This window comes from Myotis lucifugus, unplaced genomic scaffold (assembly GCF_000147115.1).
Source record: "Myotis lucifugus unplaced genomic scaffold, Myoluc2.0 scaffold_47, whole genome shotgun sequence".
Lineage (NCBI taxonomy): Eukaryota > Metazoa > Chordata > Mammalia > Chiroptera > Vespertilionidae > Myotis > Myotis lucifugus.
In genome coordinates this window covers 4,985,020-5,005,310 of record NW_005871095.1, presented here as the reverse complement: position 1 = coordinate 5,005,310, position 20,291 = coordinate 4,985,020, and the positions used below count along the sequence as shown (strand labels likewise).

Here is a 20,291-nt window from a genome sequence, read left to right as displayed (position 1 = left end):
CTGTGTCGTAGCTGTAGTAACAAGTATGGGATGATCTCTGGAGTGATTGTGCCTGGATGGACAAAATGTTCAAGTGAGTTCATAGAGGAAATCTACCTCTAATTCTTTTTAGTTTTATTTTTAACTAGCACTATCAAATGTTTCTTCCCTCGATCTTCCCCTCTTATTTAGATAAGACTTCCTTTTCTTTACTAACATAATTCTCTGCTTCTGTGCCCACACTTCTCGTTTCTTCAGCTGCCCTGTGAGAGCTCTTCTGTTTTTGTCTACAAACCCCTCCACCAGAAGGATGTTTCCTGACAGCCTCCAGATTGATATAATCTCTGCACTGCTCAAGGCAGGAAAACGTTGGGGCTGAGTAGAAAGTTCCCTGTACTCTGTGGTGCCGACTTGCTCATCTCTTGTGGGGATGCAGCACCACTTGACCTAGGCATCTCAAAATTCAGAAATCATGAGTCCAGGTAGGTAGATGCCAGCTGTGATTAAGAGTCACTATGTAGCTTCATTCTAGAAATGCAGGAACCTCACCTGCTATTGTAGCTTTTAAAAAGGCAGACTGTCCAGATTATCAATCTGATTAAAAAAAGTAATGCCGTAACAATGCCCATTAACTTCTTGACAAATCAATGTGCTTCTGGTGTATCAATCAAATGAAATAATGATTTAATTAGACGACCCCTACAAGAACTCCAAACTATTCCAAAAAATAGGGTATTAATTTTTTGCATTATGAATTTAACACATAATAAATGGAGAGTTTGTATGGTGGATATTGACCCTTTCTGAAAATAATCTGCAGTTTTTGTTTTTACGTGATTTCTACAACACACTGCTTGAAAAAATTCATAGGGCACCAGCCAGGAATCTTGGAGTTCCAAGAAGCAGAAATGCAGCTCAGACTGGATAAAACAAAAGAGAAACGTGAGCTCATGTGACTTGGATGCGCCAGAGTGACTCATCCTTAGGTCCAGCCAAATCCAGGAGATCAATAATATTATTGGAACTCTGTTTCCCTATTTTTATCTTGCAATTCTGCTTCATATAATGTTTGATTTGTTTTAGACATGCTTTCTACATCTTGTAGAAAAGACAAACTCCTTACAGTTCCAGGATTCCAGAGAAATTGAGAGAGAGAGAGAGAGAGAGAGAGAGAGAGAGAGAGAGAGATTTCCAGATTAGCAACATGGCTTGTCTTAGGGCTTATATTAGCACATTGAGGGTTGTATGCTGACTTGAGGACATATACGTGTGTCTTGAATAGTCATCTTAGAGGCTTGTCTTAGGGCTTATATTGGCACATTGAGGGTTGTATGCTGACTTGAGGACATATACGTGTGTCTTGAATAGCCATCTTAGATAACAGGCTTTTCTTATGGCTGAGAGAAGCTGTCCTTGCTCAAACTGTAGTAAACAGGTGAGAAGCCACCTCATGCACACTGATCCTTGCTTCTGAAGATGAAGAAATGTAAGGCCAAAGAGCAGATGTGGTCACGGGCAGGACTTGATGCCTGATGCTGCACCACACTCCCTGGCACTTTGGAGATCACAGACCTTAGTGTAAATCTTAGTTCTCCTCCTTGTTCATGAGAGATAGTGTTTATTAAGGATTTTAAAGTGGGTACTGCCATGTTAGGATGTTTTAGTCTTATCTAAAGTAGGAAGAGAGAAGCTGAGAAAATTGGCCAGAACCCAGAATATCTGACTTCTTGATCATCTGCTGTTGGTTCTCGAGGGAAGGAGAGAGGCTCTTTCATATTTTTTTTTTATTTCTACTTAGAACTTTGCACTTAGATCCAATGTACTCCTCTTGCTGAGCTGTGTTGGGATGTGCAAAGTCTACTTGGCATCTCCTCCTAGACCCATATTTTATTCATGGTCTGTGGGTACAATGACCTAACATTGAAAGGTTACCACAAGAAGAGAAAAGAAAAACATTTGCCCAGTAGAGGTGGATTAGTATCCTCTGTCCAAAGGTTCAATCCCTATTATCATTCAATCTCTAATTACATCTCTTTCTTAATCCTTCAATGTCATGATTTTTCCTCCTTGTGAGGCAGAAAAGTAGTGAGAGAGAGGACTTAGTTCTGGAGTTTGGATGGGGCCAGTAACAGACCGTGACTCAGGCACGGCAAAGGATGAAGGAACTAAAGTGGGGAACAATGATGGCAGAAAGCATGTGTGTCTCAAACATGAGTTAGCCCTGTTGGCTGTTTGCAAAGCCATGTCTCAGCTGCTCTGGCTGGCTGAAAAAGCTGTCCAGTAGCCTGCTTTGGGGGTCACACTGTCCCTTCTGACTCATGGGTCAGAGTAAAAAGAAACTTGTAGAATCAGTTCCCAATGTACTGATGGATTATACTAAAAAAGCTTCCCAGATTTCAGTTATAAATGGTATGTAGGTTCCTAGGCCCCTCTTTACGACAGAATTCTAATACTTTGAATTCATAATGTTGAATATCAGACTAAAGTACTGTTGGGAATATATAGTATTTCCCCTGGGGTATAAATCAAATACTAAGTACTTGATGTAAAATTAGATGGGTGGTCTCATCTTTGTGGCTTTGTCCCTGTGGGGTTATCCTGCACAGATGTGCTCCAGTGGTGGTATTGTCTGGTGTGACACCTTTAGAGCTCATCTGTGTTGCATGTGGAAATGGCCAACAGCTTCAGAGTCTGGTAGAAAGTCTGCCCAGGACCTTTGAAGGGCCCAATATAAATCGCGATCACAGGGAACAGTGGGGCAGAAAAAGTCTAGGTATCTCAGTAAGTTAGTCAGAGAAAGACAAGTATTACATGATTTCACTCATATGTGGAATCTAATGAACAAAATAAACTGATAAACAAAATAGATCCAGAGACACAGAAGCATGGAACAGAATGTCAAATCTCAGAGGGAAGGTGAGAATGGGTGGGTGGATAAGAAGAGGTCAACTAAAGAACTTGTATGCATACTACTATATACATAACCAATGGACACAGAAAATAGTGCAGTGAAGGCCTGGGGCAGGGGCTGAGACAGGCTAGAAGGGGACAATGGGGAAAATTAGGGGACATCTGTAATATTTTTAACAATAAAGATTTTTTAAAAATGTATAAGTATCTGGGTGTAGAGCTGAGACAGAAATAGGAAGAACCTCCATCTTCTAGAAGGTGGAATCCAAGTGAGCGACATGCACCATTAGCAAACTAGCTTGATTAAAACTCATGAGATTAAAAATATCAAAACATTGCTATAATTGCTTCAAACATCATATTATTTTTTCAAAGAAATAACATGTTATCAAAACAGGTAAACTCCCAACTATCTCTCCCTCCTTGCATTGCATTGTCCTAGTTATTTCCATGCATGGACCTTCATTTTGAGAACAGACATAATATGATGTGATACGTTTTGGGAATTGGAAACAGAAGAAAACTCTCAGATTGTTCAGTGCTGGGAGCATAGATAAGGGCCCAGAAGGTTGCTGTTTCTCAACAAGATTAATTCCTCATTAAAACCTTGAAATTATGTCAAAAAAACTTTATTTCCCTCTTTGAGTATCTCCCAGTCTTCACCTTGTTAAAATGATTGTGGGAGAAGAAGGCTGAGCTGGGAAAGCTGCCGAGCTACTGAGGGTGGTTGGCAGAGGCCCCTGGGCCGGCCGTGCACTGGCCCCCACTTTCTACCCGCATCTATAAAGTGGTTGTGTGAGCAATGACAGCAGAGGTGATTATAAGCTTCAGTGCCTTTAGCACACAAACTGTAAAATTACTGGGTAATAAAGGTACCAGAAACCTATTAAAGTGATTTTCCTCACTGAGATTTCCCGCAGTCAGTGGGACCCAACCAGTCACTCAGAGTATGTCCCGGAACCCCACCGTGTTATTGTGGCCAGCATGCCAGGCCATCTGCCTCCAACTCCGAACATCATAAAGGAAGTGTGTTCACAGGACAGAATGTATTCCCAACCCCCCTCAACCAGCCCCCTCCAATTTGGTACACTTCATTTCTGTGGGTCAAGGCACATTGCTATCGTGTGCTGTCAAGGACCTTGTGTTTGCAGTATGTTCATGGATCTATTTATCAATATACAGGTATTGATATTGGCAGAAGAGGAGGACCAACAGGAGCTAACCAATTCCAACCTCGTGGTTTCTTTCAGGTCCTTCAACTGCCAATGCAGAGGCTGTATTTTACATCCTAAGAGCCTAGGAAACCACAAGCCAACAAAACCTGCTTTCCTCCTGCAGTTATATTTTCTGTAGACAGATTTCCCTGGTTTGGGGCACACCATGACATTAAGTGGTGAAAAGAAGTGGAGGTTGGCATTGGCCTCCAGAGGCCAGGCACTGTTGATCGTTGACCAGAATGTTTCCAGTTCATGGAAATAGTGATGCCATCCTAGGAAGTATAAGCCAGGTATTAAAATACTGGTTTAAACTTTTAGAAATATGAAGAATATGTTAGATCAAAGTAAACTCTACACTGATGTATTAATCTATTGTCCAAGATCTACACAATAACTTGCTTTTTTTAAAAAATATACTTGTAAAGAAAAACATATCACCAAGATAACTTCTGTTGACATTTTTAACAATGAGAAATAAATGACCTTCACAGGGGACATTAAAGAAGAATGGGCAGCTATAAAATAAAATAAACTCTTCTCTTTATTTAATTTTCTGTAGTCAAAAGAAGTAATAGTTATTTTGTCTTTATGTTGATTATCTTTCCAGAAAAATAAATGCCACCCACACTGGTGCACATATGCATATACACACTCCATGTATTTTAAATCAGCGATGCCTGATTACTATCACCCATCCTAGAACACCTAGTTCTTGGCCCAGCCCATGAATGTCCTGCCTAGGGTTCATTAACTATGGGCCCAATAATTTATAAGTTTCACTTTGGTTTTGGGTTCCTATTATCCACATATTTGCAGTTTAGTAGAATTCTGACTTTAGCCCTGATTCCTTTGTGGTATTTAATGAGTATACAGTCAGACTCATGAGAAAAAAACAAAACTATCAAGCTGAGACTGAAGCAGTTATGTATAAAAGCACATCTAAGAGAAAACCAAAGCAAACAACAACTTAAAAAGGATTTCTAAGTACATATTTACATCTTTTAATACTTGAATTATTTCCATGATAAACTGTAAACTTGACTGTAACTTGATTCTGTATGCAGCTTATGTATAATTTACATATAGAAAAAATCTATCACAGACATTGTAAATCTATGAATGCAATTTATACATTTATTGACTTATAGTCACTCAGGATGATGCAAAGATAAGACATCTGAGTTCTCAAGGATTTTAGAAGTAGAGAAAGAATACTGGCAGAAAAATAAAAACCATACACTATAAATATGGAAGATGCTTAGCTAGCCATGAAGGCTTTTTGTAGCCTGTATGTTTCTAAATAAATATAAAAAACCCTGCTTCCTTCAAAATGACTTTACAAGATAGGGTTGCAGGTAGTATGTGAAGTTGCTGGGTGGGAGGAAGCTGTGAGCAGGAGAAAGGGAGTCAGAGAGAGTAGAAGGTGTACTTTTAAAAACTTAGTGTGGATAAATTTTCTGTTCATGGGGGGTTGCTTGTCCTTAGGCTTCAGGGTCCTGGTGACAACCGTGCCTGCTAGATTCTAAAGTGAGGCTCTGATGTAATTCCAGGAAGAATTATTTTCACTCTGATTATAATTTGATTAACTCATTGAAAGAGTTTTAGAAACGTAATTCCTTCTTGGGGCAGAAAAGATGTATTTGCTTGGTCCTGGAGAGGAAGACTTTTCCCTCGAGATGAGCACCATGGGACCCACAATCCAGGGGAATTAAAGACACCTACAACAGCCCTGGAAAGATGCCACAACTCAAAGGGAGGCAACAATGAGACTGAGGTGGGAATAGGGACCTTGGGTGCTGCATTTGCTGTGGGGTTCTGGGCAACAAAGCAGATATGGAGGTGTTCAGCTATGGACACCCTTCAATGCCCACTGAGAACATTCGGTTACACTGCCAAGCTTGTTTGCTTATTTATTTATTTATTTATTTATTTTTCCATACAAATATTTATTCTGTCCCTGCCTATGGGTTGAGACACTGGGGTTGGGGAGGGGTTGGGTCATGGGCCTTGACAAACAGCTCCTGGGTGAGGGCAGGTCTCGGATGGGAAGTGTTGAGATTCCAGGACCCTGGGGGCTGGCTTAGTTCCTGGAGGTCCAGTGGGCTAAGGGCAACAAGTTCCCACCCAACCAGGCCAAGGCCAGGCTGGACTTGGGTCCCGGTGGCTGTGGGAGCACCAGCTGATTGATCTTGCCCTCCCCACCCCAACCTCCATCCCCCAGGAAGGAAGGCAGCATCAGTGTCTTGCTCCTGGTGGGGGAAGACAACCATGCAAGTCATCAGGTTTAAATTAAAAATCGCAATACACACACACACACACACACACGCACACACACACACAACCCCTGTCCACACAAATACATGACAAGACTGCCTGGTCCACTGAACACTCTGGCAGGTGAGGGGTAAGAACAGGTGGTCAGCCTAAAAGGGTCACTCCTGGGGACTCAAGCAGGGCCTGGACAGGTGGTCCCAGCCTCCACTGTCAGCCGCAGCAGTCTCCAGAAAACAGCAACCTGGGGCAGAGGCAGGAGGGCACAAGTAGTTACACAGGGGCTGGGGCTCCAGGTAGGTTTAGAGCTGGGTCCTGGGTGCCATGCAGCTCCTCCTGTGCTCTCTGTGTCTGTATCTTGATGATGTGGACAGGATTAGCTCTCGAGATTTATTGCACTGTTTTGGAAACAGCCTGGGGCTAGAGGATGTGCCAGGGGCAGTGGGAAGCAGGAGGTAGGAGGGCAGGGGACAGGCGGTGGTCACCACTTGGTCTTGGCATCTTCTTAAATATTCCAGATCACCAGGTGCATGCCAGCTCTGGCATCGCTGGAGCTGTGTCCATCCATATTGTCCTGAATGATCTGTCTGAGGTAGTCAGTCATGAGCTTCCCAAGGGAGCGCTTGTAGGGGAGGCCCAGGAGGTGTGGGAAGAGCACAGATGTGTCCACCACAGTGCTATGGATGAACCTCAAGGCCAGAAGGTTTCTGGTCTCCAGGCTGTGTCCAATGAGGATAGTATCAGCATTGAACATACTCAGCAAGATGGTCTGGACATCCTGGAGGTACTGGAGCGAGTTGCTTATGTTGGCAAGGTCAGCCTCAGTCACTGCCGAAAACCTTGTGTTGTCGTCAACAATCTCATTGTCCAGCTTGATGAAGGCGTTTTAACCAACCTGCATGTCAGTGTTTACCACAGTGATGCATGCCAGTTCCAGGCCATATGTGGCGTAGGACATTTCACTGTCAAGGGCATAGACTCTTGGGTGAACATCTGCTGGAAGTTCTTTATCAAAAGTCTTCATGAACCCCTCAAGATTTTCCTTTCGGCCATCTTGCAGGTGTTGCTTGGAAACCTGGCAGCCAGTGGAGCCAATGGTGGCCGAGGAGCACATGTACTGAGTCTCCCAGCCACCAGTCCCTAAATGTTACCAGTGAGTAATATTCTTCACTGCACACTCAGCGGCCTGAGGAGCACACGAGGGGCACACGAGAGACTCAGTGCCACAGCAGCAGCAGACCCTGCAGGAGGAGTCTTTGGGCAGCTCCTCTTCAGCAGTGAAGATGACAGTGCCCCCTGGCTGCTTGGGAACGCAGGAAGGGGTAGCCGTTCTCCTTAAGCTGGTCCTTGGTGAGCAGGCATTTTTTGAGGTGGGGGTACAGGGTGGCCTTTTTCAGATCCTCCACATCCGTGTTGCTCAAGCAGTTGAGTGAGAAGCTGGTCTTGGTAGCTAACTTGTCCCTCAGCACCACCTCATGGGACACAACCCTCTGGCCACTGGTTTTTCTGAGACCAGGCACAGTGCTGGGGACCAGGCCCTGCAGCTTCTTGCGAGTATTCACAGCCATGTTCAGGTGGATGTTCCTGCTGGGCCTGCAGTCATTGGCCACCTTCTCTCCATCCAAGTGCCTTCTTGGTGGCTTCCTGGTTGGAGGAGCAGAACTTAAGGCACTCCTCAATGAACAGGTTGAGATATAGTTGGCAGATGACCATGGGGATTTCGCCCCTGAAATCTTTGGGGATAAAAGGCTGCTTTAAACTCTGTAAAGACGGGCTGTGTGCCATGCATTTAGGAGGAATGGTGCTGGTGGTCTTGGACGCCATGCCTGACAGCATGTGCATTTTCAGGAGCTGGCTGCTGCTGTCCAGGAGGGTTCTCTTGGCACCTGCAGCCAGGCAGGGACTGGGGGTGTGGGCAATCCTTCTCTTCTCACCGGGAACTGAGATGTGGATGGAGGACGGCTTCTTGGCCAGCTGCTGGTGGAGGACATTGGCCAGTAGCTGGCTGACTCCCTCTGAGCCTGCTGCACCCTCAGGTGATACACCTCCAGGGTGGTGGGAGCCAATGGCATAGAGGCAGGGGCTCCAGGGTTGGGGCTGGGCAGGATGTACTTAGCTCTGCCTTCAGAACTTGCAGATGCCCTGGAGAAAACCAGCTCAGCACTGTGACCCTCAGGCTCATACTACCCCATGTATCCTGGGTGCCAGCATGGCCCTGCTCTCCTGGCCTCTGGTGTCTAAGAGCTCAGGCTATGCACTCACCCCTGATATAGGCACAGGGAAAGCAGAAATCCCTGACCCTCATTGGATTGAGATGCTAATCCAATCCCACCTGATCTAATATTCTCTGCACTGGCTTCCAGAATCCCAGGGCTCCCTTAGGACTCCTTGCCTTATTTGTTGAGATGAGAGATCCTCCTCTTTTCCCAGGGGACAGAGTGATCAGACCAAATTGCTTCTCGTCCTCCACCTTCTCTTCTTTGGGGGCTCCACCCCAGGAGACACTCCCAGTCCCCTTACAGGTGAGGAAACAGACACAATGCCTCCCAGCCAAGGACTGTGGGCGCGGACCCAGCCCTGAACCCACTTCCCATGCCTCACTGGGGGTGAGTTCTCCCATCAAGCTTATTTATTCCTCTCTGTTCCATGTTCTCTTGGCTGTCAGTAAGAGGAAGGATGAGCTGGTTGCCTGCCCCTGCATCCCCACTCTAGTTGTGAGAGGGAGCTGTCCTGGACTCCCCTTGTGCACAAGCATTGGATGCACAGAAAACCTGATGCCAGTATAGAGAGGTCCTAGCTATGCTCCCCAGGGAACTTTGGTGTTTCCAAATCTGCTGAGAATCCGGGCCTTGGTGGTGATTGTGGGGGCAACACCATTGTTCTGCTCCCAGGGACTGCTGGGGAGTGGACTTCAATCAGACACCACAGCTTTCTAGCACTGTGGTTCTGGGCCTCCTGAGCTCCAGTTTCTCACTTGGACAATAGAGATAATAATTCTGATACCTCATAGAGCTGTTGTTTTCCCAATTTATGTTTCACATGTAGACACCAAGTGCTCAATACATGTTCATCATCATCCTCACCATCATTATTTCACAGATGATTACCAGCTTGGTGTGAGTCTTGTCGTTACTGCTTACCAGCTGTGTTACTTCTTTTTTTAATTTCAATTTTATTTTTATTAATTTCAGAGAGAAAGGGAGAGGGAGATAGAGATAGAAACATTAATGATGAGAAAGAATCATTGATCGCCTACCACCTCCATGCCCCACACTGGAGGTTGAGCCTGCAACCAAAGGATGTGTCCTGACTGGGAATCAAACAGTGACCTCCTGGTTCACAAATCGATGCTCAACCACTGACTCACACTGGCCTGGCTGGTTTGCTTTTTGAAAAAAATTAAATTTATTGGATTGACATTGGTTGATAACATTATGTAAGTTTCAGGTGTACAATTCTATAATGCATCAGCATCCAAAGTCTAGTTCTTTCCATTACCAGATGTTTGACCCCCTTTACTCTTTTATCCTCCTCTATCCCCTTTCCCTTCTGGTAATTGGTGGGTTACTTCTTGCTGTGATTTGGAGATTTCTGTTTGTTACAGAGTAGAAAAATTTTTTAGGCCTGCTTAATTACCTAGCCACCTCAGTAGCTTGACAGCCTGTGCAAAGTTTCTAGGAACTGAGCTCACACACCTGAGCAACGACCTACAAAGAACAAACAGATCAACACACCTGAGCAACGGCCTACAAAGAACAGACAGGTCAAAATTAAGAATAGTCCTGACCTTTAAGTTACTCAGAAATGAATAACAGGAGGATGATGAATAGCTTGGCTAAAACTACGCAATGAGCTTTTGTAACTTGGCTTTGCTTGCTATGGGAACCCGAGCACGGATGTAGTTGTCCCTTTAAATGCTGGACTCTGCAGATGGTCGTGGCTGCTTCTCTCTTGGGCTTCCCGAGTGGAGGTGTGGACACTGGCCAGTCAATAAAGGCTCTCTAAATTTTAATCAGTCTGGAGTTCTGGTCATTCTGTCACTCGCGCTCCACAACGCTGTTCTTTGAAAGAGAAATAATGTCCTCGTAGACTTTTGGGAGGATTCCTGTGTGTAATATGAAGTGTCTGGCAGGACAATTTGTGACAGTTACATGGTAGATACTCTATAAAAGTTAGATTTGACCATTTTGCCAAGAAATGAGACCCAAGGCATTCTACTTTCACTAGAATGTTCCTTTGGAAGCGGGGCCAGCCCAGCTCATACCTCTTCCCTCTCTTATATTTTGTGATGTGAAGATGGGGTCACTGCCTTTGGGTCGTTCTTGTAGCCTCTCCTGACCCTTCCTGCTCATTGCTGTCACCATTGGCTGGCTGTGAGGTCCCAGAGTGCCTTGTGGCTGAGATGACATGATTTGTGCATCCATCTCCACTACCTCTGCCCACAGGGCGGGTGTGCAGTCAGAGAAAGTGCAGCTGACAGGCTGTGAAGTCTCAGGATTAAATTGAACGTGTATAATAGGAAACAGCGAGTAAAGCATCTGTTTCCTAGTGTTGCCTTCATATGTGTGAGTCACACATTCCATGACCTTCGAAAACACCCAACTTTGCAAATTCGACTGTAATGTATAATTTTCTCCTAACATGCAATAAAGCATAAATGAAAATGTAACTGACCTCTTCACATCATTAATGCTCTTATGAAAAAGAATAAAGTAATTTATAAAGCCGTTAAAATATGATCCAGCCAGAGCACTTGCTGAAACCCATAAATCCCTGTCACTTGTTTCTGTGTGTACATGAGGTGAGCCACTGCCAAACTGGATAGCCCACTATTTAACTTCTCATAAAGCTCTGTGTTCTCTCACAGCTAGCATACTATTTTAATTTTATAGTATAGGAATGTGATTATTTTATAATAAATTCAATCCTCAAATATAGTCAGTGGTTTCAATGTCTCCAGACTACACCACGGGGTAAGGACTTAGGGTTCAGCAGACTGATGTGTGCTGTATAGGTCAGGCTGTGCACACCTCCAGGACTTCCAGGGAATAGTGCCCTCTGAAGTTGTGCTGTGGTCCTGCGCTCCTCAGCATTTACATTCTGGGGGGATTGGCATAGACATACTGCTATAAATGAATGTTTGTGTTCCTCAAAATTCATGTGTTGATGATGGTATTAGGAAGTGGGGACCTTTGGGAGGTGATGAGATCATGACAGTGGAGCCCTCATGAATGGGACCAGTGTCCTTATGAAAGAGACCCAGAGAGCTCCTTCACCCTTCCCAAAATGTAAGGACACAGCAAGAAGACATGGTCTCCAAACTAGGAAGAGGGGCCTCACCAGACACTGAATCTGTCAGCATCTTGGTCACAGACTTCCAGCCTCCAGAACTGTGAGAAACACATGCCTGTTGTTGATGAATCTCCCAGTCTGTGGTTTTGTTAGCGCTATATGTCTGAGACAGAAATGAACATGTGAGTGAACAGCAGAATTCAGGTGGGTGATGCAAAGAAAGCTAATAGAGAGTTTAGAGTGGAGAGTGAGGAGGCTCCTTTAGTTTGAAAAATCAAGATTTATCTAAAGAGTTGACATCTTACGTGACAACTGGAAACTGGGAAGAGCTAGGCAATGGAAGGTGTGCAAAGAGGAAAGTGACAAGGATGATGCAGGATCACACTCACGCTATGGGGAATGGGTTATGGGAAGTGAGAGAGAAGTAGGGAGCTCAGTGAGAGCTCATGGGTGTGGTCCAGGCAAGGCCTGACTGTGATGTGGAAGAGGAAGGGAACAGTGCAGGCCAGAGTCAGGATAAATTTGGAGGTGGAGCCCCTAAATCGTGTCCAATTTCCTTCAGGCTCTGTCATCGCATGAATGGCTTCCTACATATCATCTTTTTTGCATGGTCCGGAAGTAGATGAGGATGGCCTTGTTTTATAACCAAGATGGTTGAGGTTCGAATGGGTTAAGTAACTTACCAAATGTCACAAATCTTGCAAATACAGCAGTAGAAAAGGAACCCAGTTCTTTCTGAATGTGAAACTTAAGCTCTTTCTCCTGGGCCACTTCTCTTATTGTCATTTCGGTGCCAAGACTTGAGAGTGGCACTTAGCTTTCTCTTTCATTTCCTAAGAAACATTAAGAAGGGAATCTCAACTTCCCTTGGGGACATGGATACTGAGCTGGGTTCATTCTCTGTCAAATTGTGTGTTTTTCACAATCTGATTTCAATACAGCAAATGCACATTTATACGACAGTGAAGTGGCAATGACTGTGTGCTGACACCTGGTGTGGAAAGTGACCAGCTGAAACCTTACAAGCTATTTTCATGGATGTTGCCCTTCAGTCCTAATCTGTTTGCTTTGTAGGTGAAAGGACATAGATCCCATTTGACTATAAGATTTTGTTAAACTTTACGTCTATACTTTTTCTAGTTGGATAAAAAATAATATTGTGCTTTTCCCCCCAGTTATAAATTGTACAGTAAAATATGGACTCTTGTTTACAAGGTATACTTCCACCCTTACAATTACTTCCCTGGAATTTCCATCACTAATCATTTAACAGCCTGTTACTCTTCCCAAAACTGAGGTCTCCTTTGTTAGCCAAAGGTTTAGATTATTTAAGTGAAAAGCATATTGTTCTAGAAATCATCAGTTCTCTCTGTATGTGGTCTGCAAACAGTTTCTCTTCATTTGGCAAAGGCCTCATGTAGATATGGGACATGCACATTTCAAAACAACTCATGCATTCCTTACATATTTTGAATATTAACCCCTATCAACAAACAACAAGTGCTGGCAAGGATGTGGAGAAAAGGGAACCCTTGTGTACTGTTGGTGGGAATATAAATTGATGCAGCCACTATGGAAAACAGTATGGAGGTTCCTCAAAAAATTGAAAATAGGATATAAAAATTCCACTTTAGGGTATTTATTCAAAGAAACCCCAAATAGTAATTTGAAAAGATATATGCATTCCCCACAGCATTATTTATAATAGCCAAGGTATGGAAGCAATCTAAGTGTCCATTTTTAGACAAATGAATAAAGAAGATGTGGTACATATATACAACTAGAGGCCCAGTGCACGAAATCCGTGCACTTGGAGGGGGGGGGGTCCTCCCAGCCTGGCCTCTGCCCTCTCAAAGTGCAGGAACCCCACGATTGATCACCCCAAAAGGTAGGCCCCGCATACCATCCGGGGCTCCTTGATGGATTGCCCCAAAGAGGTAGGCCAGAGCCGGGGGTCCCATCTCTGCGGCATGGCGGGGCTGGGGGAACCCCAGGGGAAGCTGCGCGGAGCAGCCGCTGGGCCCCACCTCTGCTGTGTGTGCAGCCATCTTGTGACAGCTTGAGGACATTACAGTGTGATGGCATGAGGACCACCTAGGCTTTTATTAGTAAGATGGAATATGATCTATACTAATAAAAGAGTAATATGCTAATTTGACCAGGTCTACTGGCCATCTTCTGGATGTTTGACTTCCTTCTGGACAAAGCCATAGTGGTGGGGACCAAGGCAGAGAGGGCATTTGGGGGCGAGATCAGGCCAGCAGGGGAGGGCCATTGGGAGAGAGATCAGGCTGGCAGGGGAGGGCAGTTACAGGTGATCAGGTAGGCAGGCAGAGGCAGTTAGGGGCGATCAAGCAGTCAGGCAGAGGCAGTTAGGGGTGATAAGGCAGACAGGCAGGTGAGTGGTTAGGAGCTAGTGGTCCCAGATTGTGAGAACAATATCCGGCTGCTGGTTAAACTGGCAGTCAGAAATCCCCCAAGGGGTCCCTGATTGGAGAGGGTGCAGGCTGGGCTGAGGGAAACCCCCTCCACATCACCCGTGCATGAATTTTGTGCACTGTGCCACTAGTTCAGTCATAAAAAGAATAAAATCTTGCCATTTGTGAAAGCATGGATAAACCCAGAGGGTGATATGCTCAGTGAAATAAGTCAGACAGAGAAAGACAAATGCCATGTGATTTTACTTATCTGGGGAATCTAAAAAACAAACAAACAAAATTGAAACATAAAGGACAAATTGGTGGTTGCCAGATGGAGGATTGGGTGGATAGGCAAAAAATGGTGAAAGGGATTAAAGAAGTACAAATTACCTGTAATAAACCAGTCATGGGGATGTAAAGTACAGCGTAGTGAATATAGTCAATAATTTTGTAATACTATGCATGGTGCTAGATGGGTATTAGACTTGTTGGGGGTGATCACTTTGTAAGTTATATACTAGTAAATATCTAATCACTATGCTCTACACGTGAAATTAATATCTTTTGTCAACTATAATTAAAAATAAGTAAAAAACACACAACTCATGCATTTACATTGATCAGTACAAATTTCTTTTTCCTCCAGTCTTAAAACAAAAACAAAAGACCACTTTCTTTGTCTACAAACATAGATACTCACCAGTATCATAGCATCCATCCCATGCTGATTGTTCATTCACTCAACAGATGTTTATTGACACTCTGGTGTCAGAAACTGTACTAGAAACTGAGAATATAGAAATGAAGTGCTTTTCAAGTCTTAAAGAATTAACTTAGAGAACTAGTCAGATTAGGCTAAATGTGCACTTTTTAAATTTATTTATTTATTTATTTGAATATTTTTTTTATTGATACTTAGAGACACATCAGTGAGAGAGGAACATCATCGATCAGCTGCCTCTTGCATGTCCCCCACTGGGGATCAAGCCCAAAATCCAGACATTTACCTTGACCAGGAATTGAATTGGGTCCTCTTGGTTCCAGGGTCAACGCTCCACTGCTGAGTCACACCGGCCGGGTCTAACCGTACACTTTTAAAGAACATGGAAATAATCACAAGCTCTGAGAAAACACCTAGAGGCTCCCCAGCTAGTTTCAGTGAAGTCTATCTAACTACTGAGTGTTTGGGACCCTAGGGCTTATGTCTTCATATCGAAAGTCTTCTCAACTGGGGGATTCTGTGTGTTTACTCATGCATTTATTAATATTCCTCAATGACGAAGGTGAGCTCCCTATGGTGTAAAAACTTGTTTATAAATCATGTAATGAGTGACAGTCCTAAATGCCACGTCATTGCTGTGGTAACGATCTAGGCATTAGGGCAAACAAATGATTGCATAGGCTTTCTCTGAAGCAGAGAACACCAGAATGTCTACCCTAGGAGAAAGTGAGGTGGAGCTTAGAGAGTCTGGTTGAGTTGATGGTTCTAGGGAGAAAAATAGCTTTGAGATGTGTCCCAGGGGTGATTTTAGCTTGAAATACCACGTGGGATTGACCTACACCAACTATACGGGACAGGTGACGGTCAAAGGGTGTCCTTCAGGTAAAATAATCAGCTGGCAAAGTCTTCCACTTACAAAGATAGAATACTATTGTGTTGCTTAGAGTCTGCCTAAGAGCAATAATTTTTTTTTTTTTTTACCAAGAACAACCATGATGGCTTTTCCTGCATCTGATCTGAGTGGTTATAGCAGCTAAAAAGCCATTTGAAAAGCACATCTGCTAAACGCAAACCTGTGAAAACAATTCCTTCCATAAAAAGAAACCAGAAAGAGCACTTGTCACAGATGAGGTCCTGTTGTGATAGACCGGGACATAGCTTGCTATTGTCTTCTCTGTACTGTATTCTTTCCTCTCTGACTTATTTTTACTTTCTGTTTGAATTGGGTTGGCTCTATTTTGCCCTAAACACTCTCTTTACTCACTCACTGATAGGGTTGCAAGAGTGAAAGTCCATTCTGCCCACATCCCACAGAACTCAAAGCAGAGTGTTGTCAAGAGTCCCTTGACGTCAAGGCTGACTTTTAAATATGCCAGAAAGGCTTTCTTTGGAGAGAGGTCTAGACCGTCACATTCCCGTTTTAGAGAGCCGGTGCTGGCTGCTGGAATTCAAAGCCCACAAAATGCATTTCTAAACTTTTAATACACCACAGAGATGGGCGAGGGGACCTCAGATACTGACATTCATTTTTTTTGTTAATCAACACATTTAATGTACCATTCATATCTTCTTTTCTTCATCTTCCATCCCCTCTCCCCTCCTTTTTTTTACAGCCCACTGATCTTGGAGAACTCATTTAAAAATCCTTTGTTTCTTTCTTGGTTGAACATTATAGATATAGTGTGTGGGGATGAGCTGTGCCTCGTATTTTAATGGAATATTTTATTTGAAAGTCTGTGTCTACACATTTAATTTAGAATCCACAGGAACCACTAAATATGCCTCTGGAATCTGCATAACTGACTGATAATACCTCTCCCAGCTCCTACTTTCTGACACAAAGTGACTTGAAACACTTCCCTTTTCCCTTTCTATTTAATGTACTCCAGTCCACTTCTTTTCTTTTTTTCTTTCACTTTTTATAGTCCGTCATGGAGTATTTGTTTACCAAATGTTACTTTTCTTGGATGGAATCTATTTTTGAGAAGTGCAAAAGCAAACAACTGTGCAAAGCTGTCAGGCTTCATTTTATTTATGCATGAATAACACAAATAACTGGAAAATGACCTAGCCTGTTTTTCTCAGATTCAGATAGAAAAACTGCTTCCGGGCAATGTTTATGCCAAACTGTTCATGCCAAGTTTCCAGTTTCGGTGCCAGCTGGGTTTTGCAGCCAAGTTGTAAACCTTTGGTAAACATGGTTTATAATGAAAGTGCGGACAGGACCTGGATAGGGCCGCAAGTGGGACTGCTGTAAGTTTACTCTAGAATAAAATTCTAACAGGAACAGGAGGGGAAAGAGGCTGGCTCGAAGTGTTCTCACCATAATGTGGAAAATATACAAATCTTGATATTTGATTACTAAAATCCCATTAGGCCCATTTAGGCGTTTTATGTATTTCCTTTGCCATCACTGCCGAGCAGCTCCATGCTCAATTTGAAGCGACTGCTTATTGTTACATGGTGGCTCTTCCAGAGCCTCTTTTCCCCTTTTAGTCTCCTACTCAAGGAGGGGGTGTGGGGGGGGGCGCTGAAAATTTCAAGACACAGGTGGCTGTGTTCACTGTCATCCATCGCGATGCATAGGAAAGAATCAAACATTTTATTTTAAAATTGGTTCACCAATATCCATTCAAGTCAATACTCTCCTTCCTAACATGATGTTTCCAGCGAGTTCTTTGTAAAACATGAAGGAGGTCACTTCTTCCCCTGTTTATAACCATAGTTTCTCATTTCCTTGAAGTGATACCACACGTCTACTGGGACCCCCAAGATCCAGTGGGCACTGCTTCTTCTATGTATAAATGCATTACCTTCCTCCATTCTCTGTTGTAGAACAAATTCTGGTCCCCCAAATGTTCACTTAACTTCCAAGGTGATGGTGTTACAAGGTGGAGCCTCTGGGAGGTGATGAGGGTGGAGCCCCCCCAAATGGGACCAGTGCCCTTATACTAGAGACCCCAGAGAGTCCTCTCACCCCTTCTTCAGATGCAGTGAAAAGACACTCTCCATGAAGCAGGTACATCCACACCGGACATGGAATCTACCAGCGCCTTGATCTTGGACTTCCAGGCTCCAGAGCTCTAAGAAATGAATGTCCCTTGTTTATAAGCTTTGTTGTAGCAGCACGAACAGACCAGGAGACCTTCATTCAAGCTCTCAAACTCAATCAAGTGAGACTAATGCCTTCCTGTTCCTGGAGCATCCCGAGCCCACTCCTTTAGGATGCCCCTCTGCTGGGAGAGGAGCCCTGCTTTGTCTCTTATGTGACTGGTTCCTTCTTGCTGCTCAGGTCTCAAAAAAATAGTCCCCTAAAACTCAATCTGAATCAGCTCCCACCTGCCCCGGCTGTCCTCCCATCTCCATCTCTTACATCATTGGGCATTTTTCTCCATAATGTATCTGAGATTACTCGCTTGCTTAGTTAACTGATTAGAGAGTAAATTTGATTAAAATGTAAATTTTGTAAGAGCCCGGAGAGTTTCTATTGTCTCCAAGTTGCATTCCTGCTACCAGGCAGACAGGGTACCCAATGCATATTTATTGAGTGAGGTAAATGTTTATTAAGCCAACATCTCTGGTTGGGGGTGTAGTAGCCAAGAAGATACAGTGATGGCTCACAGAGCAGCCTGGGTGATGTCCTCCTGGTAAATCTAGTCATAGGATACCAGCAGGGTCAGGCTGTGCCCATGAAGCCCAAGGCCCAGAGCACTCAGGAGCAGACTTCTGTGGGCCATCTCTACAGGTGATAAGGGATGAGTGGGTGTCCACACAGGACAGAGGATGAGGGAGCCCGATTCCTTGCTTGTGGTGTTTGTTAGGACACACATGTGAACCTGTGATCCCAGGCAGACCACATGGGTTGGCCAAGGTGAGAGCTAGGCACTTGGTTAATGTGGTGTTGCATTGAGGTAGCTCTGACTTTTGAGAAGGGGCCAGGAGTCTCCTCTTCCATAAAAAGTGAGATTGTTCTGGCTTTTGGAGAACTTGGAAAAAGTCATTTGCTTTGAGGCACTTTAATTGCCAAGAAGAAAACTTTAAAAAGTTCTTTGTTCTTATAAGTAGGATGAAGTCCATTGCCTCATGTGGGGTTGATTTCCGTGGATGATCCTGCTAAACTAGAGCCCAAGGGTAGGGTGTAGAGGCCTCCAAATATTGAAAGAACCAAAGCACAGTGAGGGCCACATGATGGTGAATGACAGAGATTTATATGAAACTAGAGGCCTGTTACACGAAAAGATTCTTGCAATAGGTCTTTCCTTCCCCTGGCTGTCGACACCGGCTTTCCTCTGGCACCCGGGACCCAGGCCTTCGCTCCGGCCGGAGCCGCCTTCAGTCTTCGCTCTGCCGCTTCGCACCTACATATGCAAATTAACCACCATCTTTGTTGGCAGTTAATTTGCATAGCTCGCTGATTAGCCAATGGGAGGCATAGTGATGGTATGGTCAATTACCATGTTTGTCTATTATTAGATAGGATAGGTGCAGATCAAAAATCAGTGAATAGAATCATAACTATAAACATATCTCTGCAGAGCACAGCTGAGTCTAACGTCTCCCTTTGAAGATGAGTTCAACCTCCTCTGAAGTCATTACTTACCTGCCCAGCTTCATCCAGACTGCTGCTCACCTGTTCTTCACGCATGCCTGCTCTGGAACAGGCCTTTTCTATACGTTGCTCATCACCAGGCCTGCTCCTCCTCCTTCCACCTTCTCATGGAGAAGCTCCTGGTCACCCAAAACTGTCTTTCACAGCTGCAAATGCAGTGGTGACAGCTCGGACATCCAGAACATGTGTCTGGCCTGTTTTCTGTCTTTGAAATGAGGGGAAAAAAAATCTCAGAACACCTCAGTTTTTATTTGGGATTCATATTACCGTTGACAGTCAATCAGTAAATATCCTCAATGGAATTGCTTCTTCCCAGTTAATTCCCTTCTTCTTCTCATACTCAGGCACACACATCTGTCTATAATCTCTTGGCACATGTGTAACAATTATTTAGTGAACACTTGCTATGTCCCCAGAACTTCCTGTGTTACCCCATTTAATGCTGACCACCATCCTGCGAGGTGGCTCTGTTGTTAACCTGACTATGCAGGTGAGGAACCCGAGGCTTCGAGGAGCCAGGTCTCCCAGGAGCATGATTCTCCAGCATCAGAGGTGGGATTTAAATCTTGCCAGCCAGACTCAGTGCTTTGGATGTTCATCTTTCTCCATTTTCCAACATTTGGTCAAAGGGGAAAACATAACAGGTCAGCTTACAGCAAAAATACTTCTATAAAAATAGTCCACACTCCAATAAGCATTGGGTCTGAGGACTGCAGCCTCTTTCCTACCTGCCTGGGGCTCTGCATGGGCTCCTCTGGGCTGGAATGGGAGCTTCATGCACTACCCTCTCTGATGCCTCCCTGTCCCGCGTCCTGCCACCTGCCGCTCCTACCCATTACCCCTGGCTCCTGCTTGTCTGGCCCTGCTGCCCC

At 44.3% G+C, this 20,291-nt stretch overlaps 1 pseudogene; it reads right to left on the bottom strand.

Annotated features, from left to right (window-relative positions):
- Window positions 1-6,858: 6,858 nt before the first annotated feature.
- Window positions 6,859-19,455, bottom strand: LOC102429278 (annotated as a pseudogene).
- Between the last annotated feature and the right edge of the window lie 836 nt (window positions 19,456-20,291).